Here is a 21,280-nt window from a genome sequence, read left to right on the forward strand (position 1 = left end):
CGACTAGAGCGTCACTCCGCCCACTCCGAGCACACATGACGACGACGAAGAACCACCCCGACTAGAGCGCTACCAAGCGCTACAATGACCTCGTGGAATCGCTCCGGAGAAACGACGACGAACACACTTCCTCGAGCGTCCGCGAGGTATCACTCATGTATCTTTTCTTTTCCCTAACTATGGGCGTGGACGAGTGGGATCCGAGTGTAATTGGGATATATATACTCGATCCACGCCCACAAACATTGAAAAACACTACACTTTATAAATAAAAACCCCTGGGTGGCACCCAGGGCACGGCTGGATCGGACTACGGGCACAACCCTAGGGTTGGACGTACCCGACACCGTGATTTTTGCCAAAAAATAAAAATAAAAAAAAACCCTAAAGACGATACGTGGCAGAAAAAAAAGTTTAGGATAAGTCTCAGATTTTGAACAAGTTTGGGATATCTTGTGCTATTAACCCTAATTTTAAAGGTCTATGTTGGTATTGTTGGAATTTAAAGACATAATTTATGGCATCCACAGGAATGTTTATTGACTCGATGAGAAAATATTGTTCTACTTTAAAGACAGATAATTCATGACATCCACACAAATATTTATGGACTCAATGAGAAGGTACTGTTGAAATTAAAATACAAATAATTTATGGTATCCGCACAGATTTTTACTGACTCAATAAATCAACCGTGTTAAAAGCTTTTGACTCCACAATGCTTTTAATTTATGCTTTAATCTGGACTATCATTCAAGTACTTCTGCCCACATAAGAGTTTTTAATGAAACAAAACCCTTTGCCGTCAAATGGGAGAGCTGCGTTTTATTTATTATTTATTGTTGGACTAGAATTGGTAGGTGATGTGAACCATGAAATGTCTTGCACTTTGGTGTGAACCATGAAATGCAATGATAATTGAGATGCGCATGAAATATGTGGTATTGGATACAATATCAGATATGAACAGACCCGCTCCTCTTGAAAAAGTTTCATAATCATTGGTAGGGGCGCGCCAGGCCGATGCAGTAGTGCAACGCAAGGGCGACGCGTGAGGGCCCCAGTGGCAAGCCACTGTGGTGGGCTCTCCCCCACAAGAAATTAATTTAATATCATGTGGGCCGATGGCCCACGTATCAGATATTAAACTGATAAGAACAGATACTACACTTGATCTTAGCCAAAAGGCCGAGAAAGGTATGATTTTAATCGAGGTGATTTGACTTTATTTATACCCAACTGCTTCATTTGTTTCCGAATTCCTCGATATGGGATAAAAATACGTTCCCGGGAAGACTGTTTATTATCGCTTCCGTTCTTTTGTTTGCAAGAAGTATTCTTCGGACGGTGGAATCTGCTCGGTCGAACTCTGCTCCTCGCAGTACAGGTAGAGAATCGCGAACTTGACTGTTTTCTTTCCATTTATCGGGCCCCGCGACCTCGGAAAATCACGAATTCGGTTGTTTTCTCTCTTTTTTATCGGTCTGCTTCTATTAGAATAGATTGCTCGACAACGTTGGAAGGATTATAACCTAGATTCTCTCCTTGTGAGAAGGAGACATTAACTTCGTGCGGGTCACTGAAATTTTTCTTCCTCAAGCGTAGATGCATCCTTTTAATCGTCGGTGGGATTGCCTGCATTCTCTAGCATAGAAATCCTGCTATCAGAATATTTTGTTTTAACATGATCCATGATTCGGGATCATGACGATTCGATTATTTCGTGCGATTTTTCTCTTAACGCAGTTCCTGTCACGGATCATGGAGATTGAAAAGTGAAATTAGGAACACCTTAAATCCTTTCATTTAGGATCTATATCTGAGGTGTGATCCGAATCTCTGATCTCGTACTTCCTCAGCGAAAATCTCAATCGATCGTCGATCGCATGATCATGATTTGATCGCCCACTTCGATCAATCCGCCTGATCGGTGCTTTGATTGACAATCCGCGAGAGGAAGGCCGTGATCCGATCGGCGATCATGATTAGTTTGACGATCCGATCATCGATCTATCTGGTCCGATTTTGAAGGTCTAATTGTCTTTATCTTTTTAAGAAAAAAGAATAGCAATTGGCGAAAATGAACCCTCAACTCGGACATTACCCGGAACTTGTTCTGCATTTATTTATAAATGCAGAGCATGGCCCTGGCCATGGTCGTCAGCTGGGTTTCAAGATTTAGTGGGCTTTCTCTACGTAGTCGTTTATTCACTCATTTGGGTCTGCTAGGTTTTGTTTTAAGGACGTTGATTTTTAAGTTGAACCATAACAATTGTAAATAGAATTGCGTACTGTAGAATAGTAATGTATGCACCTAGATGTATAATATATTAGGTTAAACTTTGACTCAATGGTATATATATGTGGTTTATGGTATATTAAAGATTATGTTAAGAATCGACGCAATTGGAGTTGTGTAGTTAGTTTTATTGCGCTTAAAGTGGACTAGGGACCAATTAGGACCTAATTATATCATCAGAGTAATAAAGGTATTATTATATATTTGATATTAAATAGATATGACTCTATATAAGTAATGTGAATTGATGTTGTCAGTTGAATTTTATTAATCTATTTTACAAATACATTATATCTTGATGTAAAAGATACACTACCGGAGCATGCAATTGAGCCTGAATAACTATCTGTATTATGCCGTTAATGATTATATGACATGATTAGACATTACTTATGTTAACAAAAATAAGGAAGACAAGCATTACTATTTTGCTTTTACAACTTAATATATGTAAATATGCATGTCTGTAAACAAAAATAGTATTGAATATCTATATAATTACAATTGCATAACTAGTTTTGTTAAATGAATCTGGGAAATTCCATGATCATAATTATGGTTTACGAATATCAAGGTATAGATAATTATTACGACTATTGGAATAAATAGATGCAGGCCTTTTGAAGTTCTCTTCAACAACGCTGACTTCTGTTAACACTTATCTATGTTGAAACTTCGGATTGAAATTATAACTTCAAGAGAATGATTTGTCACAAGGACACTAATACAAATAAACTAATTAAATGTGGTGAAAAAATTCATTTAGGATAAAAGGAAGCATTAGAAGGTGAATATCAACTTTTAATACTTCATCAGATGTTATGACTTTGTTAACAATGAACATGAACCATGCTTTTAAACAATGTGGATGACCATTCTTTTGTAAACAAAATGTTATCTTTCATGGCTGCATTATAATTAATGGTTAATGATTTCATAACAGACATCATAGAAGTTTGAGACTTAATACACACAGAATTTTACATGACAGTGGAGTTAGGATTTTCAAACTATATTTTGGCTATAAAATGTTGGTTTTTATGCAGTTTTTGTGTCAGATGAATTTTGGATGAGTGTAGAATATGTTTTGACTAAAGAATAAAATTCAAATGGAAGATGGAAAGGTATTTAGTCATGTGAGTGAGAAAAATTAGAAGGAAAGGTAATATACAATTATACGTGGATCTTAATATATTTTACGATTTCAAACTGATGACAAGTGAGTTTGAAATACAGACTACTATGAATGCCACAAAAACCTAATGGATCAATAAGGATCTCAACTTTTTATCAATTATTCTATGCACAGGAGACCTTGATTTAATCCCAAAAAAAGTTGTACCCTTATTCATGTCTCCCAGTTCATTGTATGTTGCACTTGATATATTCATCTGAATCTAACATTTTTCTCAAGCACGATGACTTGAAAATTTGTTAAAAATAATCATTCAAATATCTTTTTGTTGCATTTACCAATGACTTGATTGCATTGTCTTATTAGAGTTTGATTCTTCTAAAAAAAAGGGCATACAAGGTGACTACACAATCACCTAAATGGACTTGCTGTTGAATTTGAGCTATGACTATTTTGAGTCTCTCAAATAGAGATTCGAGGATCATAATCAAAACACAAAAAATCCATTCAACATATACATATGGTATATCGGCTCTAACAATTACAAATATATATGTGACTTGAACTAAGTCTTCATTAATTAATCATCATTCCATCTAGGCATTCATAGGGGTCAATTTAATAAGTTGGTTCCTCAAATATCACCCATTATCCCTCTGTAGCGCCTTCACAAATGGTTATGGGGTTAACCATCTCCATTACGTGATAGGGAGTTGATAATGCTATTGTATCCATGTATGAGATGTCCTTCTTAACACTCCTATAAAGAATAAGTGATTAGGGATACAAAGTCATAAATGAGAAGACTTTAATTATAATCCACTTATAATACGATCATCTGTACGCACATGCTTAATATTGATTAGTAAAATTAGGCATGAATAATAATGTATATGACATTTGCCACCAAATGTGAAGTATGTGTTGAAATTTAGTTGGGTTGTGGGCCATAACTCCACCAACATGTATTTTAAGTATATGACTACCAATCAATGCCAGGGAGAACATATTACTTTGTATCTTAAGCTAAATTTAATTTTAAAAAATGCAATTATGGTGTGAAATAATGAAGGCACACATTATTCTTTTGATTTAAAAGGACACGAACTTAGTAACTTTTAATTTTATAAATGAGCTTAGATAAATTAAATTATATTATGAAAAAAATGAACTTGGGTAATTGTACTAGTTACACCTATGAGATATGTGTTCACACAATTGTTTAACTTATTGACATGTTATCAGGGATATAATAGTGTCCTTTATTTTTAGAATAATGTTGTGATTTTCTATAAGAGAGTTGTTATACTCCTCTCTATCCTTGAAAGAATGAGGTGTAGCTTGGCATCCCACGACCAAATACTTAACATATTGATTGGGTTAATCGATCATTGATTAATTAATCTATATGGAGATATAGTTTATTAATAAGGCCCAATGAATTAATTTTATAGGGCCATTAAATGTTTTCAGTCGAATGATACACTGGCCTACATGGTCACTGGTATATGATATATGGACAGTATTAGATAGTTAAAGTTTATAGCTGTTGCGAAAAGCTCCTAATTAAGTATAAATTGAATGGAGCACCCATTTTAGGTTCCCATTTCATCCAGATGTGGAATTCCCTGTCTTCTCCCTGTATCAGACTTTTCACCCTTCTAGCGAGACTGGATGGTGAGAAGATCAACTGCATCTTCAAGAATGTTTGAATAAGTTAAAGAGGAAATATATTGTCAGAACGATTTCATGGATACTTCTAGAGGGTGAACACATGAATGGCTTTAAGGTACTCTTCCTCGCACAAGTTTAGAGTAGAATCATTTTCACATATAGTGATATGATCATATATTTTTTATTTCTCAATCAAAAGTGGTTTCCATTGTAGGAACCAATTTCAGACCTTCGATCAATCCCATAGAACCGAGCACATAATCCTTCATCCGTGCAATACTCATATGATGACTTTGAGTATGATCAATTACCAAACCTTATCGATCTTCATAGTTAGGACTGACACATTATAAAATATCCAGAAGATATTTTCCTAGCATTCACATTATCTCCATTCATGGTGTCATTTCATCATCTCCCTTGAATCTGGCTTCTCTTATACTAAGGGTGCAAGGTCCTATATTGACCACTCACTTGTCTTTGTAGACTTATTGCTGCATCTGGGTTAAGAAAATTTATAATTCCCTTCTTAGAAACACATGGATTTTATTCATAATATAACTATGCATTCAAAATATGTATTTGGTGTCTCATTTTTTAGAATCATTTGCATAATAGTAGCATAAAGCAGCTCAATTCAAATTTAGCTATAACAGCATTAAGGGGTTCGTAAAAATTAATTAGTAGATGGTTTCCCTAAAGAGAACCTGATAAACTCAAATTCAGCGTTAAATTCTGTTGTTGATGTGAGTTTAATCAATATAAATTGAGATAATGCATAATAAGTCTAGATAGTGGATGAGTATGGGTGATCTCCACATGAAATGTATCTTAGGGATTTAATTATCTCTAAATAATTATTCGGGTTGGATGAGAGAGTACACCTATAAGTTTAGAGGTAGTATTGTGATGGAAATGGTGAGATGAGATAGAATGCATTAAGTATTTAAATAGGGTGTGACAACACGTGATGTTATAGGAAGATATGTAGGAAGGATGATGTTAATAAGATGAGTGTAAATGGAGTAAAATAGGTGAAAATGAGAGGGGATGATGGTATATACAGGAGATGAGTGAGAAATGTGATGGAGGAAGATGGCAGTTTAGGGTTTTTGAGGTAAACAGAGGGGAGAACATGAGATGAGATCATGATGACATAAGTCATGTGTGACATAGATGATGGATGATGAGGGATGGTGATGGATAATGGTAGATGGTGATGCGAAATGTGGTATTGATCTGGAAATGTGTGTGTTGGAGAAAAACCAATGTTAGGCAAAAGACTAACCTTAGATCCCCTTGTTCCATGGGAATCAGGGTGATTTGATGATGCATATCACCATCTGCTATTCTCCATTGACCTTCTCCAAACACACAAGACACCAAGAAAACCCTCCATGGACCTTCAAAACCTCACTCTTTCAATATACCTCTCCAGGATGAAGTGATTTTAAAGATATTTTTGACAAAGATTTGTGGCTCAGTTTATAAATCCAATTGCATATGGATTGACGAAAGAAAGACAAAGCTACCCTAGAAATTTCAGATCTATCAATATTATGGATCATTGCATATCAAGCCCTAAAGTTGGACGATTCCTAGTCATTTATTCAATCCAAATATTTCTCTCTCCTCATTGTCATTAGCGGCATCACATCATTTTTAGGGTTTTGTCTTTAGCATTAAATGAAATGCTATGATTGGCTCAGATTCACCCACATCATCATTGATCGATGGCTCCCATCACGCCATGTGTTACTTCCTGAGAAAGAAAAAATAATTGAATAATGGTATAATAATATTAAATAAAGAGGGCGTGCGATGTGGCGTCATGTGCACTGCATTAACACACATTTTCAATTGTTCCAATGATTGCCAGACACATCAATACCGCATGTTCATGTTGATGGAAATATATGTGGTCGGCAAGCCAATCACACATTCCACATCTCGTTCCATGTTCATTAATAGAACATATTCATTATAGTGCACGTGTGATGCGTATAATGAAGTCCATGAATACATGATCGGACTTAGTGAATTATGATGAGATCGTAATGCGGAGATCACTAGTCTTTAAGCATGTGTTCTAAACATTCCTATTCGAAGGATACGCGAGAAGGACATCGAAGTATCCGGATAGAATAACACTATCTAGCCTCGCTCATATGATGAGTATGGCCGGTCCGGTAGCCATTAGTGTGGCGACACTAAGGATAGATAGTGGGTGCTCTTTAGTGGAAAGAGTTCACTGAAGTGATTAAATGCGAATCCCTGAATGGTATTATACCGAACTCTCAATCAGGTTGATTCACGTCACGGTTGTGTAAGTGATCCTTAGACCTGAGACACCAAAGGCGTCTTGTGGACGGATGGTTATACTTTGGCTATGGCCAGAGTCTCTAATCATGGGATTCTAAATAGTCTTAGTTCGGTGCATCAAGAAGTACACGAAGGCGATTGAGTGGTCAAGATGGGATCCTCCACCCTCGGTATAAGGGGTGACAGCTCAAGGAAGATGATGTAATGAAGTCCTTGGCCAAGGCAGTGAAATATCGGAGAAGAGTTCTCCGATGATTTCGGAATGCATCAGTACTAACTCTGATGACCGATTAGGGTTTGACAGTTGACCATACCCTAAGTCGTCCAAGAAGCGTCATGTGGATGAGGGATTATACATACACGGCAACTGATAATGAACAGGTTCCATGAGTGAGTCGATACACACTCCTTTGTATATTCTAGGACACGAGGTGTAGCTTGGCACTTGCGTGTCGAAGTCTCGACCTATCGATTGGGTTGAACCGATCCGGCGTTAATTAATCTATATGATGATATATTTAATTAATTTGGAAGGCCAATAAAGGTTATTGGGCCGCTGAAGTCGTTAACTAGACTGATACATGGGCCTAGAGGTCACACACAAATGGTCTTTTGGGCGTTGGGAGATATACTTAAGTTATGGGGTTTTATGAAAAATACCCACTTAGTATAAATAGGGAAGGCCCTGAACGAAATTCACCTAGGCCAGAATTGTTCAGGGCCTTTCCTTCTTCTCCACTCTCCCACACCCTTTCCATCCGTGATGTGATCGGAACGGCGTGCGACGCCTACGGAGAAAGAACGGGCTTGTCAGCGAAGGAGGAGATCCGGCGCATCAAGGACCGTGTGGATCGTCTAGAGGCTTCACACTTGAGCAGCTCGACTCGTCTCGCTCAGGATCGAAGAAATCCCGGATGCGATCCGTGAAAAGGTACTTCATTCAATGGTTTTATCGATGCCGTTCGATTCGTAAAAGTCTTTACGCTGCGCATCGTTTTCATTTGTTCATCCAGATCTAGGCCTATAGAACCCAACATTATTAACATGTTATCAATACTCTACCGCATTCGGGTTAGCATAGGTGAGAGAATATCTCGGAAAAACTATGAACTGAGTGAATTCTTTGGGGCATGTCAAGCCCATCCGTTGCGTGTGGCGCTAACAAAAATATTTCATTCGACACTGTAGTCGCGTTGTCGCTCGACGAGGGTCATAAGGTCACCGTCACCATCATTGGCCACCCACTCAGACCTCAAAGCTCAGCAAACTTTCCCCACGGTGGGGACCTGCATGTATATCCACGTAGGATTCACCTCATCACGTAGTTACATCTCCCATTAGGGAATTACTCATCAGACGATGCCATCAATGATGCCCGACATCATTTTGTTATCAGAGCATCATCTCGATATTCGTCCGGACGACGACACTACTAATGTCTGGCATCACAAGGTTACCATTAATGCATCTTGTTTACTAAACTCTCATTTTTTTAATTATTGATTAGGTTTAATGGTCTTGAACCAATCTTTTTCTTGTCACATCAAAGTCAATAGAACTTTGGTTAGGATATGTTGATTATCATTTCAGTCTCTCGCTAGACCAGGATTATCATATCTTAATCACAAAAAAATATTTTCTTTAATCTCAACTCAAATCCTTGCTTTTTGGGATTGAACTTAAATAATTAAAACGAAATGTTCATTTTTAACCAAAATACATAGCATCATTACTTTGTAGGCTCACATGTAGAGTTACACGCCCATGAACACATAGTCTTAAATATTTACATCTGGAAAGATGTTTTTGAACCAAAATAAAAAAAGTATAGAAATATATGTGGTCATAAAGCCAGTCACACATTATGTATCTTATTCAATGTTTAGTAATGATGGAAATCTGTGTGGCTACCACGTTAATATATATCCATTCATTGCTCATGAATATAATATATGCTTAATTATGCATGTGTGATGTGTATGAAGTATATGAATATATGATCCCACTTAGTAAATTATACATGGATAAATAGTATTTAATCATGTATCATAAATATTTCTATTTTAAGGATACTCAAGAAAGACATTAAACTATCTAGGTATAACACCACTATCTAGTTCCACTCATATAATGAGGAAGACTAATCCTATAGCCATTTGTGTAGAGGCACTAAGGATATTTAGTGAGTGCTATTTAGGAAGAAAAATGTTGGGTTATGGTGCTTTTGATTGAAGGCTAGAAAATAGTTTTTTATGCAATTAAAGCAGATATCAATTCTAAACTGATCCCTAAAAGAAATCACATATTATGTGCCTCACGACAAACTTGTTCTAGCTTTGATTTTTACCCTTTTTAAGATTTTTTCTGAAGCCTTTCATGTGTCTAACCTCTAGAAGTATCCATGAGATCAATGTGCTCTTGGATCTCCACTTCCTCCAAGTATGATCCAAATATTCACGAAGACACTCTTCTTGGTCGATGAATGATATGGGAACGAGTAAGGGGAGGGGGATGCCCAACTCTAGCTTGGGTGCCTAACCCTCTCCTTTTTAAAGTTGACTTAAGTTTTTCCATAAAAATCCATTCAGCAAAAGTATACCCATCAATATCAATTTAATATTAAGTGTATGACCCTCTATGCCCATGTATCATTCTATTTAATAACTTTAATAGCCCAATAACAATTATTTTACCAACCTTATTAATAAAATATATCAACATATAGATTAGTTAATTAATGATCAATTATACCCAATCGATAGGTTAAGTTCCAGCCCCTGGGTGCCAAGCTACACCTCATGCTCTAAACGATTCAGAGTAGTCTTCAAACACGCTCATGAAACCTTAATCATCATCGGTTACCATATTAATATTACCCTTCGCCTGAGTGAGACTCCGAAATGACTTATTTTTCGTCAAAACCTAAATCATGGTTCAGTTAGTACTGATGTATAACAAGGATCAATGGATGAATGCCTTCTCCATTATCCTCACTATCGTGGCCTAGGATTTGGATGCATCATCTACCTTCAGCTAATCTCATCATATAATGAGGGCAGATAATCCCATCTTGACCACTCAATCACCTCCATATATTTTTTATTAAATATTGACAACTCAATCACCTCCAGTAATAAAGCCATTCTTTTAAGGTCATTAAATATCATGTTTGAATTTACATTTATATATTTTTCGATATGTTGGATTACACTTGATGAACCTCTCATTGGAAAATAAATAATAAAAAGAAAATATGTCACGGCAAGATAGAGAATTTCCTAGTTATCCCTCATACTTGTGTCATATATGGGGCTACCATATTGTTGGGTTCTAGATGTCTTGATCTTGATGAAAATAAGGGTTCCACATAGCGGGATTCTTATGACAGAATCATAATGACATCAAAAAAACCATTAAATGAATAACCAGTACACAGGTCGTATCTGTGATTTCTTGTATCCTCGAGTGAGACGATTTGAGCTGCACATATGTGCAGCCTCTAGAAATATCGGCACAGTCCTTGACACATCCAATCTCCACCTTTGCCTTGAAGAGCTCCCTTCAACCTTCGTCATTGTCTGTATGTTGTCCTAATCACATTATGAATGGAGAGATGCCATGGGAGAAGGGAGAAGAAGGAAGGCTCTTGAAAAATTTTGGCCTTGTTGAATTTCGTTAAGGGCCTTCCCCTATTTATAATAAGTGGGTATTTTTCATTAAAGACCCCAAAACTTAATAATATCGTCTGACGTCCTAATAACCATTTGTGTGTGACCTTCTAGGCCAATGTATAAGCCTAGTTAACAGTTATAGTAGCCCAATAACCTTTACTGGTCTTCTAATTAATTAACTAAACCATCATATAGATTAATTAATATCATATTGATTTAACCCAAATCGGTGGGTTGTCTCCAACCCATGGGATGCCTGATAACATTTTAAATGCATGGATATTTAGATACATTTTAGATGATTTTGGTATTATTATTAGTTCAAAATTTATCGTGTTATTATTTTAATTAACCAAATATTTGTGCATAAGCTATAAATTCTAATTTTTTCACATAAGCTATACTTTTTCTAAGTTTTATTGTTGATGAATATTTTATAGTTTATTTTTTGAGCAATTTATAGGCATGAGAAGACACAGTTCTTAGGGAATTGGAAAGTGTTTGGAAGCTTAGTTATTCTAGAAAGGGTCCTGAAAGGATCAAGTGGAGTTGTGGACTTTCAAAAGAGAAATCTGAGTAAGATGGACAACTACCTGACCTGCCCATTGGGCTCTCAAAAGCCTACAAGAATGAAGCTGAAGATCGCAAAGGGAAGCTCTAAACCCATGGAGAAAAAGAGGCAAAAATGGCAAGAAAGGATAAAAGAAAATACCCAACAAGGTATTTTAGTAATTCTTTCAATAAATAAATACTCTTCTCCTCATTTTTCCTCATTCTGGACATGCTCTAGAAGGTGGCTGGCCAGCGGACAAGGCATTTTTAGAATTCAGGTTGTTCAACCTGCTAAATGTAAGTTAGTTGAAGTTTTCATTCAATCTCATCTCTACTTTGCATTGACAAATGTGTAATCCTGGTGAAATACAAAGATCCAGACTTGAGAGGAAGGATGACGGCTCACTACAATTTCTCCATTGATGCGTATCCAGTCTGACTTTATGGAGGTTCCCCCTCTCTCCGTGTTATACGGGCGTCTTATATTTGTGTTTTATTCCTGTTTTGTTGTGGTTGTATGTCTTTTGTTAGGACTCTTCGAGAAGGCTCCTTGTTGGACCATTCCCTCTCTCTAAGAAGGCCCATTGGGGCAAACCCTTACACCCTCGCCTATATAAGCGGGGTGTAGGGCTATCGCTAGTGGTTAGAGACCTTTGGAAGAATAAGAGAAGTATGTTTATCATTTTGAGTTGCACCCGAGAAAATTATGCGCTGTATTTCTCTTCATATCGGTTTGGTGTTCATGATCACCATCTTCTACATTTCTTTACATTCAAATACACTTCTGCGAATCTTTTAGGGCTGCAATAAAATCATAGGATCGATTTCCAGTGATTTCAACATCTAAAAAAAATCTAAAATATCTCTAACCCTCGTTTTTGATATTTTCTGTGGGTTTTGGACTAACTTAAATTCCACAAAATTCTAAAAGTATTTATTTTTTATTTTTGTTGTTAATAAAAGTTATGAAAGTTAGTGGAAAATATTTTAAGTGCTTTGATTTGTATTTCTGCTTTGATTTAAATCATTGGAAATTATATACATTAACTAAAAATCTAGAAAATTCCAAGAAGCGTTATTCACTTTTAACTCATTTTGTTGGTTCCAAGCTTGAGAAAAATTCTGAAATTAAACTTCTGCCTCATTATGGATCGACCCCTTACTTGCCCTGCATTAATTGTGGAGTATTTAAGCGGAATGTTTCATAAATATTGTTGGTTAAATCTGAATTAAAACAATGACATTAACCCCCAAAATTTGGACTGATCATTTACTACCTGTATAATACACACTCCATGTCTCTCTGAACTCTCACACATCTAACTTATTCATTCACAAGACATTGATGTTCTATAATCAATCTCAGTTGTTTATTAAAGGGTTTGAAGAAGCCTATGATAAGTAAAACAATAGTTGATTTTTCAATTGTGCTTAAAAATAAAAATATATATTATTTTTTTGGGAACGTAAGATTCCGTCAAGAGCACCTGGGATTTCCTAAAAACAAAATCACTTTTGAGCAAATAGGAACATCTGGAGGTTGGACTCACTCTCTCTTTCCATTTCTCCCTCCCTGTCTTTCTCTCTCATTGCATTTCTCCCTCTCCCTCTCCATTTCTCCCCCTTTCTAGCTCAATCAATTTCTCCCTCCCTCTCCATTTTTCCCTCTCTCTCCATTTCTCCTCCTCCCTCCTTTTCTCCCTCCCTCTCCTCCTTTCCATTCCTCCCTCTCTCTCTCACTCCTTTTCTCCCTCCCTCTATCACTCTTTCTTTCCATTTCTCCCCTCTCTCTGTCACTCAATTTCTCCTTCTCCCTCACTCACTTTCTCCCTCTCTCTCTATCTGTCCATTTCTCCCTCCCTCTCATTCTTTCCATTTCTCCCTCTCTCTCTCACTCGATTACTCCATCCCTCTCCATTTCTCCCTCTCTCTCTTTTCTGCCTCTCTCTATCCATTTTTTCCTCCCTCTCTCCCTCTCCATTTCTCCCTCCCTTTCCTTCGTTCTTTCCATTTCTCCCCTCTCTTTCCATTTCACCCTCTCTCTCTCTTACTCAATTTCTCCTGCTCTCTCCACTTCTCCCTCTCCCTCCATTTCTCCCTCTCTCTCTCTCTGTCCATTTCTCCCTCCCTCTCCATTTGTCCCTCTCCCTCCCTTTCTCCCTCCCTCCCTCTCTCTCCGTTTCTCCCTCCCTCTCTCTCTCTCTCTCCATTTCTCTCTCCCTCTCCATTTCTCCCTCCATCCATCTCTTTCCATTTCTCCCTCTCTCTCACACTCAATTTCTCCCCCCCTCTCTCCCTCTCTCTTTCCATTTCTCCCCCTCTCTTTCCATTTCTCTCTCTCTCCCTCCCTCTCCATTTCTCCCACCCTCTCTCTCTCTTTCAATTTCCATTTATCTCTCTCTCTCTCCATTTCTCCCTCCCTCTCCATTTCTCCCTCTCCATTTATCCCTCCCTCTCTTTCGCTCTCATTCCATTTCTCCCTCTCTCTTTCCATTTCTTGCTCTCTCTCTCTAACTCAATTTCTCCCTCCCTCTCCATTTCTCCCTCTCTCCCTCCCTCTACATTTCTCCTTTCCTCTCTTTCTCTCTCATTCCATTTCTCCCTCTCTCTTTCCATTTCTCCCTCTGTCTATCACTCTTTCTTTCCATTTCTCCCCCTCTTTCTGTCACTTAATTTCTCCTTCTCCCTCACTCAATTTCTCCCTCTCTCTCCATTTCTCCCTCTCTCTTTATCTGTCCATTTCTCCCTCCCTCTCATTCTTTCCATTTCTCCCTCTCTCTCTCACTCGATTACTCCATCCCTCTCCATTTCTCCCTCTCTCTCTTTTCTGCCTCTCTCTATCCATTTTTTCCTCCCTCTCTCCCTCTCCATTTCTCCCTCCCTTTCATTCGTTCTTTCCATTTCTCCCCTCTCTTTCCATTTCACCCTCTCTCTCTCTTACTCAATTTCTCCTGCTCTCTCCAATTCTCCCTCTCCCTCCATTTCTCCCTCTCTCTCTCGCTGTCCATTTCTCCCTCCCTCTCCATTTCTCCCTTTCCCTCCATTTCTCCCTCCCGCCCTCTCTCTCCATTTCTCCCTCCCTCTCTCTCTTTCAATTTCTCCCTCTCTATCTCTCTCTCCGTTTCTCTCTCCCTCTCCATTTCTCCCTCCATCCATCTCTTTCCATTTCTCCCTCTCTCTGTCACTCAATTTCTCCCCCCCTCTCTCCCTCTCTCTTTTCATTTCTCCCCCTCTCTTTCCATTTCTCTCTCTCTCTCACACTTATTTTTCTCCCTCCCTCTCTCCCTCTCTATTTTCATTTCTCCCCCTCTCTTTCCATTTCTCTCTCTCTCTCTCTCTCAAATTCTTCCTCCCTCTCCATTCCTCCCTCCGTTTCATTCGTTCTTTCCATTTCTCCCTCTCTCTCTCTTACTCAATTTCTCCTGCTCTCTCCAATTCTCCCTCTCCCTCCATTTCTCCCTCTCTCTCTCTCTGTCCATTTCTCCCTCCCTCTCCATTTCTCCCTCTCCCTCCATTTCTCCCTCCCTCCCTCGCTCTCTTTCAATTTGTCCCTCTCTATCTCTCTCTCCATTTCTCTCTCGCTCTCCATTTCTCCCTCCATCCATCTCTTTCCATTTCTCCCTCTCTCTCTCACTCAATTTCTCCCCTACTCTCTCCCTCTCTCTTTCCATTTCTCCCCCTCTCTTTCCATTTCTCTCTCTCTCACACACTTATTTTTCTCCCTCCCTCTCTCCCTCTCTCTTTTCATTTCTCCCGCTCTCTTTCCATTTCTCTCGCTCTCTCTCTGTCTCAAATTCTTCCTCCCTCTCCATTTCTCCCTCTCTCTCCATTCATCCCACCCTCTCTCTCTTTCAATCTCAATTTATCTCTCTCTCTCTCTCTCCATTTCTCCCTCCCTCTCCATTTCTCCCTCTCTCGCTCTTACTCAATTTCTCCTGCTCTCACCAATTCTCCCTCTCCCTCCATTTCTCCCCCTCTCTCTCTAATGGGCCTTCTTAGAGAGGAGGGAGTCCAACAAGGAGCCTACTTGTAAGCGTCTTAACAAAAGACATACGACCATAACAAAACAAGAAGAAAACACAAATATAAGACGCTTGTATAACAGGGAGAGAGGGGGGGAACCTCCGTAAAGTCAGACTGGATACGTCCGGAACAGATGGAAACGACGTTAGGAAGCTTTTGTCAAACTGGATATCAGAAACTTGGATTCTTCACGTTGGCTGGGGCTTCACAACATGGCTGATTGCGAACATGGGCTTGATCTTCCGGATGGTCCCCCCATCAAGATGCCGCACAGAGACTTGAAGTTATCGAAAGATGAGAAATTTGAATTCAAGAATTGAATAACAGGGTTTTTCAGAAGAAGTACAATGATGATGAATAAACAATACGGGGGATTGGAGCGGTCTTATGACCTCTGTAAACAGGGGATCCCCCTTGGCTAGCCAAGCAGGAGCGCTAGAATCCTTGGAACTCTCATCCTACAAAAGCATGTTGTAACTTCTGATGATCCCGCATGGTTCCCCCTGCTTCTTTTTAATATCGACCACCCTCTCTATACCTCTATGTCTATTGCTCTCCCTCTCCCTCTCCCTCTCTATGTCTCTGTACCTCTCTGCCTCTCACTCTTTATCTCTCTATGTGTCTCTCGCTCTCTCTCTCTCCCTCTCTCTCTCCATCTATCTCTTTATATCTCTGTGTCTCTCGCTCTCCCTCTCCCTCTTCCTCTTTGTGTCTCTCGCTGTCCTGTTTCTTCTCCCTCCCCATGTTTCAGTACCTTTTCGTCTCTCTCTCTCTCTCTCGCTCTGTCTCTATCCATCTCTCTTGCTCTCTGTACCACCTGCTCCCGGTCTATGAACGTTTCCCTCGACCCATGCATCAAGATGGAGACCCGTCCCAACAGAGCCCAATACTGCATCCTTAAGGGAGCCTCTCCAAAGACGACAGAGGCGGCCTTTGATCTTCGTAAGTTTTTCCTACAACCACCCTGAGGTCGAGAATCCTACCTCATCTGTCTCTCTCTCCCTTGCAATGAGAAGTCCACCCCTGCAATGAGAAGACAATTGGGAATATGTGGCGTGCACTGCTCCGTCACTCCCTCATAACCCTTCCCTTCTACTCTCGGTGCGCTAACTCCGTCGATGCCCTTCTCTCATCATCTCTCTAGCTCTCAGAACTATCCTTTCTCTTAAAAACTCGGTGCATCTTTTATAAAACAAGTCAAGACATTATCCTCGTTGAAGAGTTACAAGGGAGTCTTATCACTCTCCCTCTGTCCCTCTCTCTCTCTCTCCCTCTCTCTTTGAAAGTGACTATCTGATGAAAAAGATGGAGACACTGCAAACAAATCATTTTCCTAATCAACATATTAATGCTTTCTAGTTAAAGTACGTATTGCTCATCGCTTTCAAAATAAACATATCAAATATTTATCTTTGATTCGGATACAAATAGGTTGTCGGCCAAAAGCTATGTTGCTATTGATTCATGAACGATAACTATGAATAGACAGGTCTCCTACACCACATCTTTTCCCTCTATGTATTGTAGAGGCGCGTCGGTTTCTAAAAATCCTCACACTTGCAAAGATTGACAAAGCATTGAGCATAAATTTATTTTTCATGAATTCGCGACAGAAGGACTAGATATTGATTGAACAATCAAACAGTCAGCGAAGTGCGCAAAATCAGAGTAGAGAGCTTACGCTATTGCCTCAAACTTTAAATCCTGCATAGCTTCGTGCTACGGATTAAAACCGGCAGAATTTCCAGGAAAATGACATGTCTGCTCTGGTCTGGTGTTTTATAATCGATCTGCCGTAATACAAGTGCCACGAGAGATGTTTGGCGAAATCCATGGTCCATTGCCGTCGTAAAACTTTGCAATCGGCTGTGCAGCATCTCTAATTTGAAAAAAAAACACGCGTAAGCAGGAGCATAACAGAAACTAAACGAAAAGCTTACAAAACATGCGTAAGATTGATTGCTCTGGAGAACATGGCGATGGGCTGAGACGAAATGAATATCATGCCAGCCTAAACTTACAAAATTAGTATTAGAGAACATACATGCGCACGCAAAGATCAGAAGATGGGTAAGGCCCAGGTGGAGAAGGCCTCGCCTCTAAAGCTTGTAACAGTGCGTTGTTATCCACCACACTGTCTATACGGTAATGCCGGGAAGCTTAATCTCCCCATTGGAGATATTGGCTGAAGCCACTATTGCCAGGAAATCCCACATCGTTATTTAAGCTGCGTGCATGTTTTGTTTTAAAAGAAAAATGAGTGTTCGGACGTTTTAAGACTCCAATAAAACGTCGAAGAAGGATGAAAGAAGAGGACGATGAGATTCGGTAGAGAAAATACGAAGATAGAATCAGGATTACCTGTTCCGCTTGAGCTCCGAAGGCGACCGTGGGGTTGTTATTATCTTTTAGAGGTGAATGACATTGTGGCAAGTCCGGGAGAAGTTCTACAAGGTCCTCCTCCGTGAATATTGCAAGGAGCGCCACACTATTTGTGGAATAAAATCGACTTAACAAATCATTATAATGAAAGCAAAAACATGACACGCTGAATGAAAACATAATTTTAACACAAGAAAAAGGAGACTAACAAACATACCGAGAGAGAGAGAGAGAGAGAGAGAGAGAGAGAGAGAGAGAGAGAGAGAGAGATGGAGATTGAGAGACAGAGATGAAGAAGCTTACAGATCGTCGTCCATGTCGTCTGGCGGGCAACCATCAGAGCTGGGCTGGGCCACGTTCCCGTTTGGCGTATTGGCTGCGGTTGAGCCTGCAGAAGGTACGTCAGACTTACCATCACTGCCCTCACCACCATAGAAGGCGGCCAGGATCTCCGGCCTGTGATCCGCGAAAATTAAAAGAAAACGGTTAGCGTGTGATGTCGTTCGTATACTTGCAAAGAAAAGCCATTAAGCAACTTAGGAAATATGATTTGAAGTTAGAGGCTTACATGCGTTCCGCAACAGCTTCAGGAACGAGGGTGGACGTTCCGGCAGAGACGTTACCCTGCACGTGAAAAACAAGTCATCTAAACATCAGTTGTGCGATCATAACACACAGTGAAAATCTCCTTTCATAAGGGACATAATGTCTCCGAAAAGCTTCGTATCATGAAGTCACTCGCCTTGGTGGCCTCCTCGAGTTGTTGGAGGAGGTGACAAATGACACTCAGGGATCCTGTGACGGGAAACATGGACCGGATCTCGGCTTCGTATGAGAGCGACAGAGCGCACACCGAACGGACAGCCGGGTCCTGTTTTTCAAGAATCTTGGTGGTGTTGGCCACCCCAAAAATGTCGTGCACTCTCGCAAACTTCTGAGGATCTTCTGCGGGGAAGTAGGGAGTTTGCAACTAGCGCAGGCTCCCCCTCTGGATCTCTTCATTCTTGGCAGGATTCAAACAATACCTCTTTGTCGCTCGCTGTCCTCTTCCGTTCTCTCTTCCTCCTGGCGTTCAGTGGGACGCTGTACCGAGTCGTATATTAACCACAGAAAGAGCGAAAGTCAGCGGAATCAGAGAAACGTCACCGTTGTCCCCGTCTCTCGCTCTCTATTTTCTCTTCTTATTCTCTCTCTCTCCCTTTCTCTATCTCCTCTCCTTATTCTCTCTCTCTCGCTCTCCCTATGCTCTCCCCTCTCTCGCTCTATTAACAACAGAAAGAGAGTGAGAGAGAGAGAAAGTCAGCAGAATCTGAGGAAAGTCAGCTTCGTTCCCATCCGTTTCGGGAGTTCGTTTTGTTCGATTGGTTCGTTTTACTATCCCGTCTCTCCTTTTTTCTAGCTCTCTTTCCTCCCCTTATATTTCCTTTTCGGATATTTTTATTCGCTACATCCTCCCTCTCGCTTTCTTCCGCACCCTCTCGCACTCAATTATCTGTCATTTCTCAGCATCCGTTTTTCCTTCTCCCATCATTCTGTCGTTCTCTCGCTCCCCCTCTACCATCTGTCCTTATTCCCCTTATTGTTCTCTCTCCGTCTCACTCTCTTTCTCTCTCTATCTTCTCTCCTTATTCTCACTCTCGCTCTCCATCTCCTCTCCTTATTCTGTCTCTCGCTCTTTATCTCCTCTCCTTATTCTCCCTCTCGCTTTCTATCTCCCTCCTTATTCTCTCTCTCGCTCTCCATCTCCACTCCGTATTCTGTCTCCCGCTCTCTATCTTCTCTCCTTATTCTCCCTCTCGCTCTCTATTGATAGATCAAAAACAAAAAATTACCTTCCATTTGAGTCTCCTTTGACTTTTTCTTGAGGGTGGAGGGTCCTTCTTGATCCTTCACCGAGGAGCTTCTTCCTCGAGGACGATGGCACCTTGGGGACTCCTCTCGATGGTGGACCAAGGGGACCCGAAAACTCCTTAAAAAGAATCCCAATGGGATTCGAAATGGTGGCAGTTGCAAGCCCCTCCATCAAGGGCTTGCAACCGCCGGTATACCAAAGGTTGCAACCGTTAAGAAAACAACGGTTGTAGCCCACTTTAATGGAGGAATTCCAACAATCTCCCACTTGGGCTACACACCTTGACTTTCCATATTTAATGAGCTCAAACGGTTACTATTTCTCAAGGTACAAATATTCATCTCGTCCATCAACATATTTAGCATAGGACTGAACAGCTTTCATCACATTATTGCGCAATTAACCCACCACAATCACTAATGCTATAATGTAGAATGACATAGATTAAATTTTATACGAGTCCCACTTTATGGAGATCTTATAAACAAAATGGATAAAAGAAACTTTAGTTCTGCAGAAAATGTATACATGTCCACATTAAGAACACTTCATACAAACTCCCACTTAAACTCACTATGCTTCCCAATGAAGAATGCCCATGTGAGTAGTATGCTCCATAAATACTTAAGGCAATACACCTTTCGTAAGCGGATCCGCAATCATTGAGTTTGTTCCAATATGCTGTGTAGACAATTCTCCATTTTGTATCCTTTCCTTGACAATTAAGTACTTGATGTCTATATGCTTAGACTTTGTCAAGCTCCTATTGTTGTTGGAGAACAGAACGGCTGACTTATTGTCACAATATATCTTCAACGGTCTTTCGACACGATCTAGAATTCGAAGCCCCCTGACAAAATTCCTCAACCATACTCCATGATTAGATGCCTCATACATAGCAATATATTCCGCGGCCATAGTGGATGAAGCTACAAGTGGTTGCTTTGCACTCCTCCATGAAATGGCTCCTCCAGTCAACAGAAATATATAACCTGACGTGGATCTTCTTGAATCTTGGCATCCAGTAAAGTCAGAATCAGAATATCCAATGATCTCCAATTGATCTGACCTTTTATATGTGAGCATGAAATCCTTAGTTCTCTGTACATAGCGCATGACTCTCTTGGCCGCTATCCAGTGATCCATTCCTGGATTGCTCAAATATCTTCCAAGCACAAAACTAAAAATATGTACCTACTCCCACTGAACTTATGATATACACAATTATCAACTTTATTCATCTCAAAACCATATGAAATGATAACCTTATGGAATTTGTGATACCATTGACGAGAAGCTTGCTTGAGTCCATAAATGGATTTCCTTAATTTGCAAACCAAATTATTTGAATCTTTGGACTCAAAATACTC

At 39.8% G+C, this 21,280-nt stretch overlaps 1 long non-coding RNA gene and 1 other non-coding gene across 2 annotated transcripts; one reads left to right on the forward strand and one right to left on the reverse strand.

The window, feature by feature from the left end:
* Positions 1–1,005: 1,005 nt before the first annotated feature.
* On the reverse strand, positions 1,006–1,201 carry LOC144707258 (U2 spliceosomal RNA). Its single transcript, XR_013582422.1, has one exon. It is a non-coding gene; the product is annotated as a U2 spliceosomal RNA (small nuclear RNA).
* LOC144706895 (uncharacterized) lies at positions 1,057–3,752 on the forward strand. Its single transcript, XR_013582343.1, has 2 exons — positions 1,057–1,387; positions 2,057–3,752. It is a non-coding gene; the product is annotated as an uncharacterized LOC144706895 (long non-coding RNA).
* The last annotated feature ends 17,528 nt before the right edge of the window (positions 3,753–21,280 follow it).

Source organism: Wolffia australiana, chromosome 8 (assembly GCF_029677425.1).
Source record: "Wolffia australiana isolate 7733 chromosome 8, ASM2967742v1".
NCBI classification, from domain to species: Eukaryota; Viridiplantae; Streptophyta; class Magnoliopsida; order Alismatales; family Araceae; genus Wolffia; species Wolffia australiana.